The 19,581-nt window shown below is 45.5% G+C and overlaps 1 long non-coding RNA gene across 1 annotated transcript in view; it reads left to right on the top strand.

The window, feature by feature from the left end:
* Positions 1-13,818: 13,818 nt before the first annotated feature.
* LOC124417491 overlaps positions 13,819-19,581 on the top strand; it is a 35,490-nt gene continuing 29,727 nt past the window's right edge. The window contains exon 1 of the long non-coding RNA XR_006932320.1: positions 13,819-13,911. This is a non-coding gene — a long non-coding RNA (uncharacterized LOC124417491). The remainder of the gene's footprint in view (positions 13,912-19,581) is intronic.

Here is a 19,581-nt window from a genome sequence, read left to right on the forward strand (position 1 = left end):
CTGGATCTTCCTCTACCTCCTCCTCCTCTTCTTCTTTTTTTCACTCTAGACACGAGGACACCCGCTTACATTTCTTGCCTTCTACGGGGGCTACTGACACTGTTACTGGTGTCTGCTGTGACTCATCAGGTCTGACTTGAAGATTTCCCCCTTTGGCTTGCACCTCCGCTTGGAAACTCTCTCCAAAATAGTACTATACAGAGCGCGGTAGGAACAAGCCAAGCCCCAGATAAGCCGTACCTCCTTAGGTCTATCTAAGCCGCACCATCCCTGACTCAAATGCTGGCTCAGTTGCTCGGGATCCCACAGATGTTCAAGAGTGAAATCCCATGGCATGGCGGGTCCCCACGCTTCTAAGATTCTTCCTAAACCTTTCCATATTCCTTGCCAGTCATCATTCTCTGGTCTTGAAGGAGGCTTCTTCCACTTAGCACGAATGAAGAGGAATACATTCAAGGATATTGATAACATGCACACAAGTATGAGCACTGACTCAGTATTTGAAAAACATTCAACAAACTGAGAGGGAAGCCTGGAAACCGGATTGAAAGTCTCAAAATTCAAATTATACAACACTGCATAAAGGCACCAGGCAGGTGCCTCCATCAGTGCCCTTATTTGATTATATATAAACATAATTCCACAGCAAGACATCAAGTTAATTCTAGACCAGTAACTGGCAAGGAACATGATAGCTTTTAATCCCTTATACAGTGCTCTGACAATAAAGAGGAAGCTCATAGCTGTTAACTGTTAAAGAGAGGGGGGAAAAAGAGAAAAAAATAAAACAAACTGAAACCACTCAGAGTTTGGCGGACTACCCAGACTATAATCTAATCTATGAAGGTCACACCAACACCAGCAATGCCTTGCAGTCTCGCAGTCTGACTTAAAGAAATCCTTTTTTCCTACTAACGTTAAAAGCTTCCGACTGCCCGCATTCTCCACCAAAAATTTGTCACGGAGTTATCTAGATAGATCTGTGCCCGTGACAAGGGGGCAGTAGGCTCGTGGGCCCCCTTGGCTTCCCAAGAAAAAACAGAGCAGCGGCTACGATCTAAGAAGGAGAACTTATTTTATTAACTAGGATGCTGGAATGCAAGATGACACGATATAATACAATCTAATTGGGAGTAAGGATAATAAACCAAATGAAATGAGAGAGAGAGAAAGGGCGAGAGAGAGAGCTTCCGAAACAAAAAAACCGTACTTGATGAAGGTGCACGGCTTGGAAAGCACACCCACTCCTCTCCCTGGCAGCAAGCGAAAGTGAAGAAGAACCGCGCGCAACCAGATGACGTATCTTCCGTGATGCATCTTCCTTCTCTGACCGTGAGGTCCTCTGGGATACGTAGTTCTTCTCTTTTGTCCATGATGTTATGATGTGGAATACCAATAGCGAAGTTACAAAACCATGACATTCCACCCCTTATTCTACATCATTATATCATGCTTAATACATATACATAGAACTACTGCCCGCATTCTCCACCAAAATTTGTCACGGAGTTACCTAGATAGATCTGTGCCCGTGACAGGGGGGCAGTAAGCTTGTGGGCCCCCCTCCCCCCTGGCTTCCCGAGAAAAAAACGAAGTGGCGGCAACAATCTAAGAAGGAGAACTTATTTTACTAACTATGATGTCGGGATGCAAGATGACACAATACAATACAATCTAATTGGGAGTAAAGATAATAAGCCAAATGAAATGAGGGAGAGAGAGCGCAAGAACGATAGAGAGGGAGAGAGAGAGAGAGTTTCCGAAACCGAAAGCCTTACTTGATGAAGGCGCACAGCTTGGAAAGCACACCCACTCCTCTCCCGGCAGCAAGCGAAAGTGAAGAAGAACCGCGCGCAACCAGATGACGTATCTTCCGTGATGCGTCTTCCTTCTCTGACCGTGAGGTCCTCTGGGATACGTAGTTCTTCTCTTCTGTCCATGATGTTATGATGTGGAATACCAATAGCAAAGTTACAAAACCATGACATGGACCTAGGACCTTCTGGAGTTCTTCAAGCGGTGATGAAGACAGACTACTCCTCTGGCTGAGACAGGCGACCCATCATGCCACTGTCTGTGCTTGGGCCACCCCCATCTTACGAAGGTGGGTCAGATCTTTCACCCACCCCTGAATCAGCAAAGTGGTCTTAACTATGATCTCAGCAGTTTGGATTAATGGCCCTACCACCTGTAATGTGGAGTAGACAGCCAATAACTGTTTTTCAATCATACTGTATCTTTCTTCTGCTCCATGCCAGACCTGAGACCAGAATCCAATGGCAGTCCAAACAGAACTCTGGCGTTGCCACAGGCCCCAGTCAAAGCCATCCTGAGTGACATGAATGTCCAACTCGGCTGGGAAGGTAGGATCAAACATACTCAATGCCTGGGCTTGTTTAATAGCCAGTTTTGCCTGTTGGAATGCCTGGTGTTCCATTCTCCCCCAGTTCCATAGTTGCCCCTTTTTTTGTGAGTCTGTATAATGGTCTCAGCAGCTGCACTAAATGAGGGATAAAGGAACGCCAATATCCCAACATACCTAAGAACTTCAGCAGCTGTTTTGGTGTTGTAGGGGCTGGGAATGCCTGAACCTTATCTGTTACAGCACTGGGTAGTACTTTGGTCTTACCTGACCAAACCGCCTCCAGGAATTTCACAGACAGGCCCAGACCTTGCACCTTCTGAGGATTTATAGCCCATTCTCTTTCTTGCAGATAGATAGAGAATGAATCTGCCACCGGTCCTACGACCTCCAGTGAGTCAGATGTCAAAAGGAGACCATCAGTATAATGATACAAGCTAACATTATTTTGTTTTTCCCAAGGAGCCAGGTTACGCACCACTAGATTATGACAATATGTTGGCGAATGTACGTATCCCTGCAGCAGGACCTGAAAGGTCCACTGCCTGCCTCCCCACATAAATGCAAACCGATCTTCTGATTCTTCAGCAATTGGAATACTGAAGAACGCATTTGCTAAATCTAGGACACAACGGTAGGCTTTTTATCTCCCTACTCAATGTGTCCATTAGGGAGGCAAAATCGGGTATGGCCGCATGAATGGGCGGTGTGACCTTATTTAATTCTCTATAATCCATCGTTATTCTCCATGTTCCATCTGACTTTCGCACTGGCCATATGGGGGAATTATATGTGCTATGTGCAAGTCTTATAATGCCAACTTTTTCTAATTCCTGCACCATTCTTGATCTTGCCCATCCGGGAGCCTATACTGTCTTACATTAGTAATCAGGCACAGGTTCAGTAGGCAAATAGGCTCATACTTCACATGGCATCTCAATATTGCCTGCACCGCCCGGACACTAATGCACCTTTGTTGAAGTCCAAACTCTCCCACAGTCATCTGGAGAGCCAGACCCCATAAATTACCTATGCCCAGGATGTATTCTTTGACTGGGGCAATAGACACCTTATACTCCCAGGGTGGGAGATGCCCTACCCCCAATTTCAACCATGTTTGGGTGACTGGAATGGTCCGTCCCCCAAAGCCACTGATCATTACTCTATCGCCATTGAATTTAGTCGGATCTCCGTAAATTACTGATGTTTCTGCTCCTGTGTCAACCAACGCCGTGACTCTCTGAATATTCTTTTGAGACCAAAAACTTGTTAACTCTACATAGGGCCTCCAGTACCATCTGGAGGCCCTAGGGGGACTAACATCCCTCGTCATGCCATAAATTGTGCTATGGCCAAGTCTTTTGTCTCTGGTGGCTCAGGCATCATGGCCCGAGACACTTGAGGAGACTTCTTTTTCCTATTAGGGACTATAAAATGTTTTAAGTTCCATGTTGTCATTGGTGATCTATCTATAACTCTTGCCCTATGTTTTTTGGGGAATTTTGAAATTTTTTATTGTCCTTCAATTGTTTCCAAAGCTGGAGGAGGACATGATTGGGCTGGTAGTCAGTTTTAGTGAATTGGACTAGGATCCAGCCTGGATTAGGTCATTAAACATTTGCTTTCAGGAAACCTGCATGGGTCCCAATTGAGGATTGCGTACAGCTGGCCTCCTAGCCTTAATTACTGGCAGGACTTCTGCATCTTCTAGTGTTTGAATATTACACCTGGTCCGCAGGCTCTCTGTCTCTTCCACATCAGCCATTAGTTAGACAGCCAGTTGGACTATGGATTATGAGGCCACCATGGGGTTCAGTATAGAGAATAAAGTGCCATATAGATGGGAAGGGGTCTGCTGCAAGATCAAATCTCTCATCCCTGCTGAAAATCTAACCATATCAGGGCTGTCAAATGTATTTTCATAGATCGCTTCTCTTATGCCCAATTCACAGATGTAGTTTTGAAGGTCCTCCATGGAGGACCACAACCCTGTACGTAACGATATGTCTGATTTATTTGGCCATACCATACGGCCATGCTGCCTTTAACCAATCTATTATACTATGGTTTTCATTGGCATTTTGGACATCCACATATAATGCCTGCCTTAGAGCAGGGTGCACAGTCACAGTAACCAATTGAGATATTTCTGGCCCATTAACCATAACGCTTTCTGCCCGAGTCCCATAATCTTAATAGTCAAGTTGGTACACTTTCCCTAGGCTTCTGCCAGAATTGAGATCATTTTGTCTAGGGGGGTAATGTTCTACCCTCTGACCCATTTATAGATATCCCAGTGAAAAGACATTATATAGATTTTAGATTTGGCCTGCCTGGCTCACCTAGTGTATAGCCAACAAACACACAGAGTGGTGTGGTCAGATTGGTATCCACAGGCAGAACAGATTATAATTGGAAATAGATGGAAAATGCTCACCTGTGTTGTAGGCTCACAGGAAAAACTCCAAGAGAAGCAGTCTCCAGAAAAAGGTCCTTCCTTAGTCAGTCAGCCCTTAAATGGGGTCTAGGAGAGGTGGAGCCAGGATCCACCCCTTCCAGTCACACAGGTGAATTGCCTTCACCTGTGCTCCTGCGGCCGACTCAGTGCTTGCCTCAGCTGATCAATCAGAGGTTCAGGCTGTGATTCAATAGTTCCCATACACCCCAATGACCTCGTGTTACGTAGTTATCTCTAGATCTGTGTCTGTGACGGGGGACGGCAGGCCCAGAGGAAAAAGAAAGAGAGAGGAAAAAAAAAGTTTTAATGGTTTACGGGCCACTCCAGCCCTGCCCTGTGACTATTGAGGCAGGGGACTCGCAGGATCATGCCCTGGGAGAAGGGAAAAAGGGGGAAGGTTAGGGAGATAGCAGATGGGTCTAAAAAAGAGCAGTGGCAATGATCTGAGGAGGAATGTTAATTTACTAAATGTGATCTCAGAATGCAGTATAACGCTATACAACGCAATAAAATTGGAACTAAGGCCAACAAATCAAACAAAAAGAGAGAGAGGCCTTACTCTATAGACTGCAGGAGGACCACGTGCTTCTCCGCCGCAAACAAAGAGAGAGAGAGAGAGAGGCATCTTTGTGACCTGCCAGGAGCTCCACCTTTCTTCCTCTGGGCGCAAAATACCTCTTTGGAATACCGGTCCTCCCCTCCTCTCTGAGAACCGAACACCCAACAAAGGCAGTCCACAGAACCAGAACATTAACTCTTTAAGTCCCACTGCTTTACATGATGTTATGATGTGAAATACCGACAACTAAAAATCACAAAACCATGACATCTTGAGACAGTTGGACTAGGACATGAAAACCCCAGTGACCTCAATCCAGTTGGGATGGGACATGGAAATCCAATGACCCCAATCCCATTGGCTTGGGACATGGCTGAAGGAACCTCAGTGACCCCAATCCCATTGGTTCGCGACATAGAAATGACAATGCCCCTGATCCTGTTGGGTCGTGACATGGAAACCCCAGTGACCATGATCTCATTGGATTGTGATGTGGAAATCCAATGACCCCGATCCCATTGAGCTGTGACCTATTTGAAAGAACCCCAACGACCTCAATCCTTTTGTGTCATGATATTGAAACCTCAATGACCATGATCCCATTGAGTCATGACATGGCTTTAGGAACACCACCAACCTCAATCACATTGGCTCATGACATGGAAATCAAATGACTCTGATCCTGTTGCATCGTGATGTGGCTGAAGAAACTCCAACAACCTCAGTCCTGTTGGATTGTGACATGGAAACTGCAATGACTGATACTTTTGGGTCGTGACATGGCAGAAGGAACTCCAACACCTCTGATCCTATTGAGTAGTGACATGGAAACCCCAATGACTTGAAACCTGTTGGGTCATGACATAGCTGATGGACCCCCAATGACTTCAATCCCATTGGGTCATGACACAGCTGAAGGAACCACAATGATGCCAGTCTTGTTGGGTCATGACATGGAAACCCTAACGCGCTTGATCTCTTTTGGTCATGACATGGCTGAAAGAACCCTAACAGTTCCTATCCTGTTGGGTTGTGACACAGAAATCCAAGGACCCTGATCCCACTTGCTTGAGACATGGCCAAAGGATCCCCGATATAGTTGGGTTGTGACATGGAAACCCCAGCAACCACTATCCCATTGAGTCATGCCATGGATGAAGAAACCCCAACAACCCTGATCCTGTTGAGTCATCACACAGCTGAAAGAATGCCAATGTCACTGATCCTGTTGGGTCATTTGAGAGGGCACTGAGTGTCTCTGAGAGAGAATCATAGAATGGCTGGGGTGGGAAGGGACCTCAAGGATCATCAAGTACCAACCCCCCTGCCGCAGGCAGGGCCACCAACCTCCATATCTAATACTAGACCTGGCTGCCCAGGGCCCCATCCATCCTGGCCTTGAACACCTCCAGGGACGGGGCATCCACAACCTCTCTGGGCAGCCTGTTCCAGCACCTCACCACTCTCATAGTAAAGAACTTTCCCCTGACATCCAACTTAAATCTTCCCTCCTTCAACTTAAAGCCATTTCCCCTTGTCCTGCTATTATCTATCCTTTCAAAGAGTTGACTCCCCTCCTGTTTATAGGACTCCCTTTAGTTACTGGAAAACTACAATGAGGTCACCCCACAGCCTTCTCTTCTCCAGGCTGAACAAACCCAGCTCCCTCAGCCTGCCTTCGTAGAGGAGGTGCTCCAGCCCTCTGATCATCTTTGTGGCCCTCCTCCCAACCCTCTCCAACAGCTCCCTGTCTTTCTTGTATTGGTGGCCCCAGACCTGGATGCAATACTCCAGATGAGGCCCCATGTGGGCAGAGTAGAGAGGGACAATCACCTCCCTGTTCCTGTTGGCCACCCCTCTTCTGATGGAGCCCAGGATACAATTTGCTTTCCGAGCTGCAAGAGCACACTGCTGGCTCATGTTAAGTTTTTCATGCACCAGTACCCCCAGGTCCTTCTCTGCAGGGCTACTCCCAAGGATCGCTTCTTCCAGTATGTATATGTGCCTGGGATTCCTTCGGCCCAAGTGCAAAACCTTGCACTTTGCTGTGTTTACCCGGGCTCACCTTTCTGCAGCATCTGAAGCCCGGAATCAGATGTGAACAATCCAAACCGTTTATTACAAGTTCTCACATAACTTATATGCCTTCACAAGTTTTCTTTTTCTAGCTTTCCCATACGCCCCTCACCTTGAGTACTGTGTTCAGTTTTGGGCACCTCGGTACAGAAGGGACATTGAGGTGCTGGAGCAGGTACAAAAAAGGGCAACAAGGCTTGTGAAGGGCTTGGAGAATGTGCCCTATGAGGAGCAACTGAAGGAACTGGGGCTGTTTAGTCTGGGGAAGAGGAGGCTGAGGGGAGACCTTATTGCTCTCTTCAAATACCTGAAAGGTGCTTACAGTGAGAGCGGGGTTGTTCTCTTCTCACTGATGACAGGTGACAGGATGAGGGGAAATGGCCTTAAGTTGTGCCAGGGTAAGTTTAGGTTGGATATCAGGAAAAACTTCATTACAGAAAGGGTTGTTAAGCACTGGAATAGGTTCCCCAGGGAGGTGGTTGAGTCACCATCCCTGCATGTGTTTAAAAGCTGTTTGGATGTGGTGCTCAGAGACATGATTTAGTGAAGGGTTGTTAGTTAGGGTAGTATGGTTAGGTTGTGGTTGGACTCAATGATCTTTAAGGTCTTTTCCAACCTGAGCAATTCTATGATTCTATGATTCTATTAAACATCTGTTTTACTCCCCTTGAGGTTATTAAGTTCACAGGACAGCCGGTAGGAGCAACATCACTGTCACGGAGTTATCTCTAGATCTACCTGTGTACATGAAAGGGGGACAGCAGGCCCACAGGCTCACCGGCCCAAAAAGAAAAAAAAAAGAGGGGGGTGTTGATGGTTTACAGGCCGCTTCGTCCTATTGGTACCCCTTGGGATCTTTGAAACGCCCCCTTCTTATGTAATCCATACCAAGTATGCATGGAGCCCCTGGGCCAGTCACAATAGGATGCTTTTGCCAGTCTCTACCAGTGAGCCTTATTTCGGCCTCCAACACAGTCAATTCTTGAGAACCCCCAGTCACTCCAGAAATATGGACTGATTCTGTCCCTTCATGACTTGAGGGCATTAGAGTTCACTGCACACCAGTGTCCACCAGTGCCTCATATTTCTGTGAGTCTGATGTGCCAGGCCATCGAACCCATACAGTCCAATAAACTCTATTATCCCTTTCCCCCCCAACTGAGGGCCAGGCCCCTCTATTCATTACCCGTAGCAACTGGAGCAATTGCATTGGTGATTGATCTGTTCTGTAATTCTCTCACCCATGCTCGTAGTACAGGAGTGGGTTTCTTATGCCACTTCTTCATGTCTCCTCCATGCTCACGTAACTAACTCCACAAGGCAGCACGCAACATAGATTTACTACTGTCATTTGCTTGAGCAGGAAGCCGTTTGCCTCTGACAGCTGAGATTTTAATCAGTTTGATCAGCTCCTCCAGTGGACTCTTTTGATCATTCTGATATTCATCAGGTGTTTCTGATACTACCACCGGTTCATCAGTACTGATCACCAGGGACAACTCCTTCAGTATACCGTCCTGCTTCTTCTCTAGTTTGTCTAGTCTTTCTGTTACTTTTGAGATGGCTAAAATGGAAGCGTGAGATGGAGGTAGTTTTTGTTCGAAGTTTCGAAGCGTAATAATCAGTTCAAAAACTAGGGGTCTTCTTGTTGGTCCTCGTATTTGTCAAACGTTGCTGCTAGTGTACCAGTGTAACTTTCTGGTACTGATCTTGTGAGTTTGCATCATATATATGATGTACACCTAACTCTCTCAGGATTATGGTCTTGGCATGGATTGTTAGGAGCAAACAAAGGGTCATACAACATATCCACCACAGCTGTGGTGGAAAAAACAAAAACAACTCAGTACAGAGTCCAGAGTCTGACAGACTGTCCAGCCTATGATCTAATCTGTGAATATCAAAGCTACCTACAGTGCTCTGCAACTCTCTGACTTGAGGGAATACTTTTTTTTTTTCCTGTTATCGTTTAAAGGTTCAGATTTTGTTCAGATTGCCCACATTCTCCCCCAATAACTGTCCCCCTGTGTCCATGACAGGGGGACAGCAGGACCACCATCCTGAAAAGAAAAAGGGGGGCTGGGGGGAAGTGTCGATGATTTCCGGGCTGTTTAGGCCAGCTTCTGTGACTAATGGGACAGGGGCCCCACAGACCCATGCCTCAGGAAAAGGGGAAATGGAAAAAAAAAAGGGAAAGAGTAGGGAGGTGGGAGATGGGCCTAAAAACAGAACAGCAGCAATGATCTGAGGAGGAAAGTTAATTTTACTAAATATGATATCGGAATGCAAGATAACGCAATATAATATAATTGGAATTGTGGCTAGTAAATCAAATAAAATGAGAGAGAGAGTGTCGAAAACCAAAGGCCTTACTCTGAATTGAAGGTGAAATGGCTGGGGAACGCACTGCTAGGATGACCAGCAGAAAGAAAGAGACAGTCTCGTTACTTGCTAGGAGTTTTATCTTTTCCCTCTGAACGCAAAGTCCTCTGGAGTATGTAGTTCTCTTCTGATAATCAGGTACTCGGAAAATCAGCAGTCCACGGAAGTGGGATATTAACTCTTTAACTCCCAGTGCTTTATATAATGTTATGATGTGGAATACCAATAACAAAAAATCATAAAACCATGACAATCACTCCAGCATGCTCCAGTGTCCATGAGGAAACATAGTGACACCCAATGGTGGAATGCTGAACTTTTGGGAACTGGCGAGCATGAACCCAAATGGCTACTGGTCTGTGGGAATACAAGACAGACTATTCAGAGCAGCAGCTGTGAAGCAAGATAAACAGCATGAGAACAAAGGACATATCCAGAAGATGAGAAAAACAAAGTCAAGGAAGCTGTGTGATGTCTGCGTGATGACGACCATGATTGGAGGAAGTTTGTTTGGCTACAAACGACTCATGGCTCTGACTGGATAAGCACCTGCTTACAGGAGTGTTCTACAAACACTCTTCAACCGTTCATGCAGGTGCTTATCCAATCAGAGCCGTGAGCCATTCTTTCTTCTTCTAGAGATGTCCTTGGTTCTCATGCTGTTTTTCTTGCTCCACAGGTGCTGCTATGAACAGTTTTTCTTGTATTCCCACAATTTCCCCTTTTTTGTTTATTCTCAAACTACTAATATACTATAGAGTAATAACACTCATTATGTTAATAACATAATCATTATAACTCAATCAAGGCCTTGATTGACAATACTCTAAATGTGAGAAAGGAGACAAGGCAAGCATAGCATAACAACAAAAAACACTGTTAAGCCCACTAAAAAGAACAAACACATGTTTGGCCTACAGCCCAGGTTTCTGCAACCTGGAAAAAAATCCCTAAGGGTCCCATTCTGTGTTAATCTGTAACTGGTTAGAAAACAGTCTTCAACTTTCATATACTCTGATATATTGATTTTGAATGATCACTAAAATTTGTACAACAAATGCTTTTAGAACGCTCACAACCATGCCTTTGGGCTAATAGAAAATTAATGGTTGTACAACTTTATGAAGTTGCATGTCAGATAGAATCAATATTAGTGGACAAATGTGCTGGAGTATCACTAGGGGCATTATTACTTACCGACCCTTGAGAAACAGCAAACTGCAGAAAAGGAGAGAGAAGGAACATGCTGACAGTGGATGTGATAGGCAGTGCCAGCAGGGTGTCCCCTGATTCAAAATGCACTTTTCCTCTCTCACCCACCACAGATTCTCTCCTGCTTTTATTCTTCTCAGAGTCTGAAGGGTATTTTCCATTTGTACACCGCATCCACGTGGCCAGTGTGTGATACAGAGCCCAAGTGGAACACCTGCTAGCAAATCAGAATAAACTACCAAGATTAGCTTGTGCGCTTTTGTCTCAAGTGATGCATGGCCATATTTTAAAAATCCTGATTAATGGGATGAAAGAGAGTTAATCATTCTATAATACAGGTTCATCCCTTTGCCTGGGATTCCTTTCAAAGTTTTGTCTTCGCAAGTTAAGAAAAGGCTAATTGATAGGCTGATAGCATCATAACTGAGTGTTACTAGTACATTAAAAGAGCTATTCCTGTAGATTTCAGCACTGGAAACATCAAATCCTGTCTAATTCACATTCAGTTTACTACTAAAATAGAAGAAGAACACAACACCCTACATAATAACTAATAATTCTAATTCTTCAGACTGCATTGATAACACAGGAAAATCACCCATTATGTCATATCGTTACTAATGTTGTTATTTGCAATACAACAAGATATGAAGCAATACCACTAAGTAAGAAGCACACAATCCCAGTCATTATAAAGGCTGGATGCTATTTCCTGCCTTGAGATGAGGACAAACATAGCGTGCTGGAACCCATGTAGGGCCAGTCCCTGTGGAAACGCAAGCATATCCACGACCCCAAGTTATCAGTGGTAAGGGATCTTCCCAATGCCCTGTGGCCATCTTCCGAACATTAACCAATGGCTGTTCCTTGAGCATTGGGGAGGCCCCAAAATACGAGACTGATACGAGTTGTATCTGTATGATCACGATTCAAAAACTTCAGCACAAGCAAAGCCTTACATAATCTTTCTTGTGGTGTGTGAACATGAGTGACATCTGTCTGCCACAGTTGAAAAGGTGCTGTGCCATGGGGATTTGTCTCAATTTGAGGCGAAGGGGCAATTGCCTGGGAGTCTGGGCAGGTTAGAATAATGTTAGAGACTTGAATCCCTGTCAGTTGGAATTGTTTTTGCAAGGCTTTCCTATTCTGATGGTAAAATAGATGGGAGAATCACACTTATGGAAATAATTGAGGGGTAGCAAAGGCGACTGTGGCTTGATCAGCCTTATGGTTGCCCTCAGTTAAAGGACCAGGCAACGTAGTGTGTGATCAAATATGCATAGGAAAATAAGGAAGAGTACGGTGAGAGACATAATGTACAAATTGCTTGAGCTGTGCAAATGAAGCAGGGTTTTTAATTTCCTTAAGAAAAGATCCTTCGATCCACTGAATGATACCTGTAACATACAAAGAGTCAGTTATTATATTAAGCTTTTGTTCTGAAAAAATTTGAAAGGTTTGAGCTACCACAGCGAGTTCTTCATTTGAGGTGATCCATCGACAGCATGTACATCTGACTGCCATCGCGTAGCAGTTGCATGCCAGAGAACTACTGCTTGGCATGTCTTGCTGGAGCCATCTGTTAATACAGTAACAGCATTAGGTATTGGAACATGTGAAAGTAAACTATTAGTAGTAAGGGACAGATCACTCAAATTATGTAGTAACTGATGTTTGGGGGGATGGGTGAAGATTTGTCTGGTATAGTCTGCCACAGCAGTTTGTAAAGCTAGCGACTGTGCAAGCATCCAATCTAAAACTTTTTTAGTAGCAGGTATGTAGATGCAGTCAGGGTCAAGAGCTTGTAAAATTTGTAGACAATGTCGATCTCGCTGTATTAGCATTGCAAACATCTCCACTCATGATGCAATGGTTTTTGAAAATGTATGTGGTAAGAATATCCATTTGAGGCTAATGAGAGGATCTTTTCTTGAGGTATCCCATTGACATAACAAGCTATATGGCTGATAGGAGTTTGATATTATCGTAAGAGATACTGGAAGTGATAAACAAACACAATGGCTAAATCGATGTTGCAATGATGTTACTACTGAGTCTAAGCATTGTAGCGCTCCTGGTGTTAATTGTTGTCACGGAGTTATCTAGATCAATCTAGATCAATCTATGCCCATGACTGGGGGGGCAGTAGGCCCGTGGGCCCCCTGGCTCCCAAAAAATGGGAAGGGGAAAAGGGAAAGGGATAGGAGAACGGGAGCTGTCTCAGCTAGGGAAAAAGAATGGAGATCTTTTTCAAAAGATCATGTAGAGCATGGGTAATTAAAGCGTTAATACTCCAGTTACGTGGATTGACAACCTTCCAGATACCTGCTTCTCAAAAGAGAAGAACTACGTATCCCAGGGGACGTCACGGTCAGAGAAGGAAGATACGTCACGGAAATCATGGGATTTGAGTCATGTGATCAGGCTCACGCTCTCTCTCTCTGTCTGCCAGGCAGAGGGGTGGGTGTGCTTCCAAGCCATGCGCCTTCATCAAGTAGGCCTTTTGATTTCGGAAACTTTCTCTCTCTTATTTTATTTGATTTGTTACCCTTAGATTTACCCTTAGATTACACTTAGATAATTTTAGTCAATTCGATTATATTATATTGTGTTATCTCATGTAGTGGAATTCCAAGGTAACAGCCTGAAACAATGGGTGGGCTACATGAGTGTGTGGGAGCCTGGAGCGGGGCGGAGATGGTCTGGAGCCACCCCTTCCATCTCCGCAATACTTCCTGTGCAATCTGAGTCTGCACGGGTCCCCCTTTTGCCCCCACCCTTCTCTCTGGTGGCGCAACGGCATGAACGGGGGAGGGTCACATTCCTCAGCTCGTCCCTTTCTCCAAACTGTTACCGGGAGGGGTGAGTTAATTCCTTTTTAATATCTTTTCCTGTTGTGCCTATTTCTCAAATAAAGGCTCTGTCATTGCCTCTGTTTGTTCTACATTTTGGCGAGCCAGGCAGCCAAATATCTTTAAAGATACATGTCACTGAGTTACCTAGATAGATCTGTGCCCGTGACAGGGGGGCAGTAGGCTCGCAGGCCCCCTCCCCCCCGGCTTCCCAAGAAAAAAACGGAGCAGCGACAACAATCTAAGAAGGAGAACTTATTTTACTAATGTCATGGTTTTATGATTTTTGGTTATCAGTATTCCACATCACAACATCATGCAGTGTACTGGGAGTTAAGGAGCAAATGCTTTAGTTTCGGGTACCTGTCTGGAAGAGAAGAACAACTACGTTCCCCAAGAGCCTTTTCAAGTACTGTTATCATTCCTGCTCAAGGGAACAGATATAAGGGCGCAGGTCATCTGACTTGTCCCTCTTCTCACCTCGCCGTGTTCCCTGTCGGATCGGCTCGCTACTGCTGCGCCCGACTGCACGCAAGGCTTCAGTATTAGCGTAAGGCCTTTGGCTCTCGGACAATCTTTCTCTCAATTATTGTTGATTTATATTGTATTATAGTCTGTTATCTTACATTCCAATACTATACTTAGTGAATTAGTTTGTTTCTCCTCAGATTGTTGCTGCTGTTTTTAATTATTTTGGGGTCCCCTGTTTCCCTTCCTGGAGGCACGGATTTTGCGAAATCCCTCCGCCCCACTAGTCATGGAACCGGGCCGGACCAGCTCTTAAACTGTTGACAACTAACTACAATGTTGGAATACAAGATGACACGATATAATACAGTCTAATTGGGAGTGAGGATAATGAATCAAATGAAATGAGAGAGAGCAAAAGAGCGATAGAGAGAGAGAGAGAGAGAGAGGGAGAGTTTCCGAAACCGAAAGCCTTACTTGGTGAAGGCGCACGGCTTGGAAAGCACACCCACTCCTCTCCCGGCAGCAAGCGAAAGTGAAGAAGAACCGCGCGCAACCAGATGACGTATCTTCCGTGATGTGTCTTCCTTCTCTGACCGTGAGGTCCTCTGGGATACGTAGTTCTTCTCTTCTGTCCATGATGTTATGATGTGGAATACCAATAGCAAAGTTACAAAACCATGACAATACACAATTATAAGCCTCCTAAAATATTTACCATGGCATTTCTGAACAATATTCTGAACATGGGATAGTTTGGATGGGGAAAGGCTAGCCCTATAAGTGAAGTTCTGCCAGGGCACATCCTGGGATTCCTAGGATTCCCATATCACGGGATTGCTTGTATTGTTGAAAAATGGGGCCCCCTGTGGGATGGAGGAAATGTTCAGGAGTCCCCAGCCCGCCTGGCTGAGTATTTCAGTAGTCTAAACAAAAATGTACTCACTACTCGAGAAAGACAGTTAGCTGCCTCCATGGTGGCATGACCACTGCTGATGGCCTTGAACCGGCTAAATATAACGGAAGCAGCTCTCACTGATGAAAATCAGCTATTGCATGACCGTGTTGAAGATCTGGAAAGACAGGCCGCAATTTTGAGAGGGAAAAAACCTATTCCTATCATTCCCCTACAAAAAATCTGGAATATCTCTCTAGAAATTACTGGGGACCCTGTACAAAAGAATCCACATGAACTGGACTCTGTAAATGAAAGCACTAAAAAGTCGGATCTTGAGGCTCCACTAGAGCTAGATCCCTTTGAGATCCGACCAGTTGTAACTCAAAAAACAAAACAAAAAAAACAACGCAGGATAGGCCAGCAGGGGTGCCCCCTGACCAGTGGCCCTCTGCCCAGAGCACACTACATGTAACCGCTCGCCTTACACAGCAGCTGAATTAATGGATTTAGTACAGCAGTTTAGACAAAAGCTGAGAGAGAGTGTGCCAGCCTGGTTGCTCTGATTATATGACATGGGGGCAGAAAGCGTTGTGGTGAATGGACCGGAAATTTCAAAACTGGCATCCATTACCACTCACCCTGCCCTCAGGCAGAGACTATATGCAGCTGTCCAACATAATGAAGAAAATCATTCACTGATTACATGGTTAATGGCTGCATGCTGTGCAACATGGACAAATAAGAGTGATATACCATTAAATACCGGCCTATGGTCCTCTATGGAGGACTTGCAAAACTACATCCGAGGATCAGGCACGAAGGAGACAATCTATGAGGAGGATTTTGAGAGCCCAGACATGATGAAATTTTCAGCAGGAATGAGGGATCTCATCCTGCAGCAAGCTCCACCACATCAGTATGGTACTTTGGTATCCATACTGAATCCCCTAGTGGCCTCAGAGACCATAATACAATAGGCCGCCCAATTGGTGGCAGATCTGGGGGAGACAGAGTGCCTACAGGCCAGGCGCAATGTCTGAATGGTGGTGGAAAAGTCAGACATCTATCCACTACCACGACCTAGGAGACCTGCCCCTAATGTAATTCAATCTGGACCCATCAGGATCTCAAGAAAACAAATTTTTAATGACCTGATTAGGGTGGGAGTTCAATTTCAAAAGATCGATGGACAGCCTAATCAGGTCTTATTACAACTATAGAAACAATTACCAGACAGTCAGAAATTCCAATCCTCTCCTAAAAGGGAAGGAGTTAGACTCATAGAATGGATTCCACAAAACACGAGGAATCTAGAAGACTTCATAGTCCCACTGAAAAAATGTAAACCTCCTCAGGTGGCCCGGGCAGCCACAGTCGAGCCATCAGAGGAAAAAGACTTAGGGATTGCAGAGCTGATGGCATGATAGGGGAGCCAAAATTCCCCAAGACTAGGGCCTCTAGAGGAGACTGGAGACCCTACATTGAACTAATGATTCATTGGTCCTGAAAGAATGTGCAGCAGGTTATGGCACTAGTAGATACTGGGGAAGAAGCATCAATGATATATGGTGACCCAGACCAATTTTCAGGCTCTAAGGCAATGATAGGTGGGTTCGGAGGGCAGATGACCCTTGTAACCCAAACACGGTTGAAATTGGGGGTTGGGCGTCTACCACCCTGGGAGTACAAGGTGTCTATCACCCCAATTCCAGAGTACATATTGGGGACAGACATCCTCTCGGGTCTGACTCTCCAAACCAGTGTGGGAGAGTTCAGATTAAGGGAAAGATGTATTAGTATCAGGGCGGTGCAGGCAATCATAAGGAGTCATGCAGATATTGAACCTATTTGTTTGCCACAACCACGCCGAATCATAAATACAAAGCAGTGTAGACTCCTGGGTGGGCAAGAAGAAATTAGCAAGATTGTGCAGGAGCTGGAGAGAGTAGGGATCATTAGACCTGCACACAGCCCATACAACTCCCCCATATGGCCAGTCAGGAAGTCAGATGGTACGCGGCAAATGACAGTACACTACAGAGAACTAAATAAAGTCACGCCGCCTATCTATGCGGCCGTACCCAATATCACCTCCCTCATGGATACATTAAGTAGAGAAATAGAAACATACCACTGCGTTCTGGATCTAGCAAATGCATTTTTCAGCATTCCAATTGCTAAGGAATCTCAAGACCAGTTCGCATTCACATGGGAAGGCAGGCAGTGGACTTTTCAAGTCCTACCTCAGGGGTACATGCGTTCACCTACTTTTTGTCATAATTTGGTGGCACGTGACTTGGCAAACTGGAACAAGCCATCTACTGTCAAAATGTACCACTACACTGATGATTTGATACTAACATCTGACTCAATCGAGGCATTAGAGAAGACAGTACCATTATTAATTACTTATTGACAGGAAAAAGGATGGGCTATAAACTCACAAAAAGTGCAAGGACCAGGGCTATCAGTTAAATTCCTGGGTGTTGTCTGGTCAGGTAAGACTAAGGTGTCCTGAGGAAATAGTGGTTACTTGTCCAGAGAATAGTCCTGTACCGGAGGGGAAATACCCTGTTCCAGAAGATGCCTGGTACACAGATGGATCCAGCAGAGGGAACCCAAGTAGGTGGCGAGCTGTCGCATACCATCCCTCAACTGAAACGATATGATTTGAAGAAGGGGATGGACAAAGCAGCCAGTGGGCTGAGCTATGAGCTGTGTGGATGGTAATAACTCAAGAGCCTGGCAACAGCGCACTAAACATCTGCACGGATAGTTGGGCTGTCTACCGAGGGCTCACGCTCTGGATAGCACAGTGGGCCACTCAGGATTGGACGATCCATGCCCGACCTATCTGGGGCAAAGATATGTGGGTTGATATATGGAACATGGTTAGACACAGAACCGTACGAGCATACCACATCTCTGGACATCAACCCTTGCAGTCACCAGGCAATGAAGCTGATGCACTGGCTCGAGTCCGATGGTTGGGAAGTACATCAGCAGAAGACATAGCCCACTGGCTGCATCAGAAATTATGACACGCAGGACAGAAAACCATGTGGGCAGCAGCTAAAGCATGGGGGTTGCCCATACAGTTACCAGATATTGTCCAGGCATGTCAGGACTGCGACGCTTGCTCACGAATGAGACCAAGACCTCTGCCGTCAACTACGGCCCATCTCGCTAGAGGTCACAACCCATTACAGCAATGGCAGATTGATTATATAGGTCCCCTTCCTTGATCTGAGGGGGCCAGATATGCCCTAGCTTGTGTTGATACAGAGAGTGGATTGATGCAAGCCTATCCCGTAGCTAAGGCAAACCAAGCCTATACCATCAAAGCTCTAACTAGCTTGATGGCATCATACGGGACTCCTGAGGTCATTGAGAGTGATCAAGGTACACATTTCACAGGTGCAACTGTGCAGGAGGGGGCTGAAGACAACACTGAATGTTGGTTTCACCTGCCCTACAATCCAACGGGAGCAGGCCTAATAGAAAGATATAATGGGTTCCTGAAGGCTGCTCTGAAGGCAGGTTCACAGTCCTTGCAGGGGTGGACCAAGAGGCTTTACGAAACCCTGCGAGACTTGAATGAGAGACCAAGAGATGGCAGACCCAGTGCTTGAAGAATGTTGTAGACAACTTGGGCCTCCCCGCTTAGGATACAAATTACAGGCAAGGACACCTCGCTCAAGCCACAAGTTGGCACCATGAATAATCTTCTGCTCCCTGCCCCTGGGGACCTAGAGCCTGGAAGACACAAGGTAAAATGGCCTTGGAAGGTGCAAGCAAGACCAAAATGGTGTGGTCTCCTTGCACCTTGGGGGAGATTGTTAGAGGTTGGGGGATCAGTAAACCCTTCAGTAATCGGTGCATGGCCAGCAGAGGTAGAAGTTGACACCCCTGTTTTCATTGCAAAGGGGACATTAATCATGTCCATGTGGCAAATTAGAACCCCCCTTTGGTGTAAGAAGGTTGCCCAGAATGAACCACACATCTTCACAGAAGTAATGGTGGAGCTCCGATTTATTGCCTGAATCAGCTCATACTTATACAGATATACAGGGTGCACACGGAGATAAACAACTCATGATTGGTTAGCATACAGAAATCACGCGTCTTGCTCACATAGCTACTGGTACAGCATTAATCATCACGCGGCTTTTCACACTGTTCCTCGCATTCCATTGCCTTAGTCTCTTCCCAGGCTAGCTTCCCCTCATCTTAACTGCAGCCTCAACTTTTCTTTTTGCTTTTACTGCTTCAAGGTCTCATAGCCTGGGTTGTGCATGTAGCACTCGTACTCAC

The sequence above is a fragment of the Gallus gallus genome, chromosome W, assembly GCF_016699485.2.
Source record: "Gallus gallus isolate bGalGal1 chromosome W, bGalGal1.mat.broiler.GRCg7b, whole genome shotgun sequence".
NCBI classification, from domain to species: Eukaryota; Metazoa; Chordata; class Aves; order Galliformes; family Phasianidae; genus Gallus; species Gallus gallus.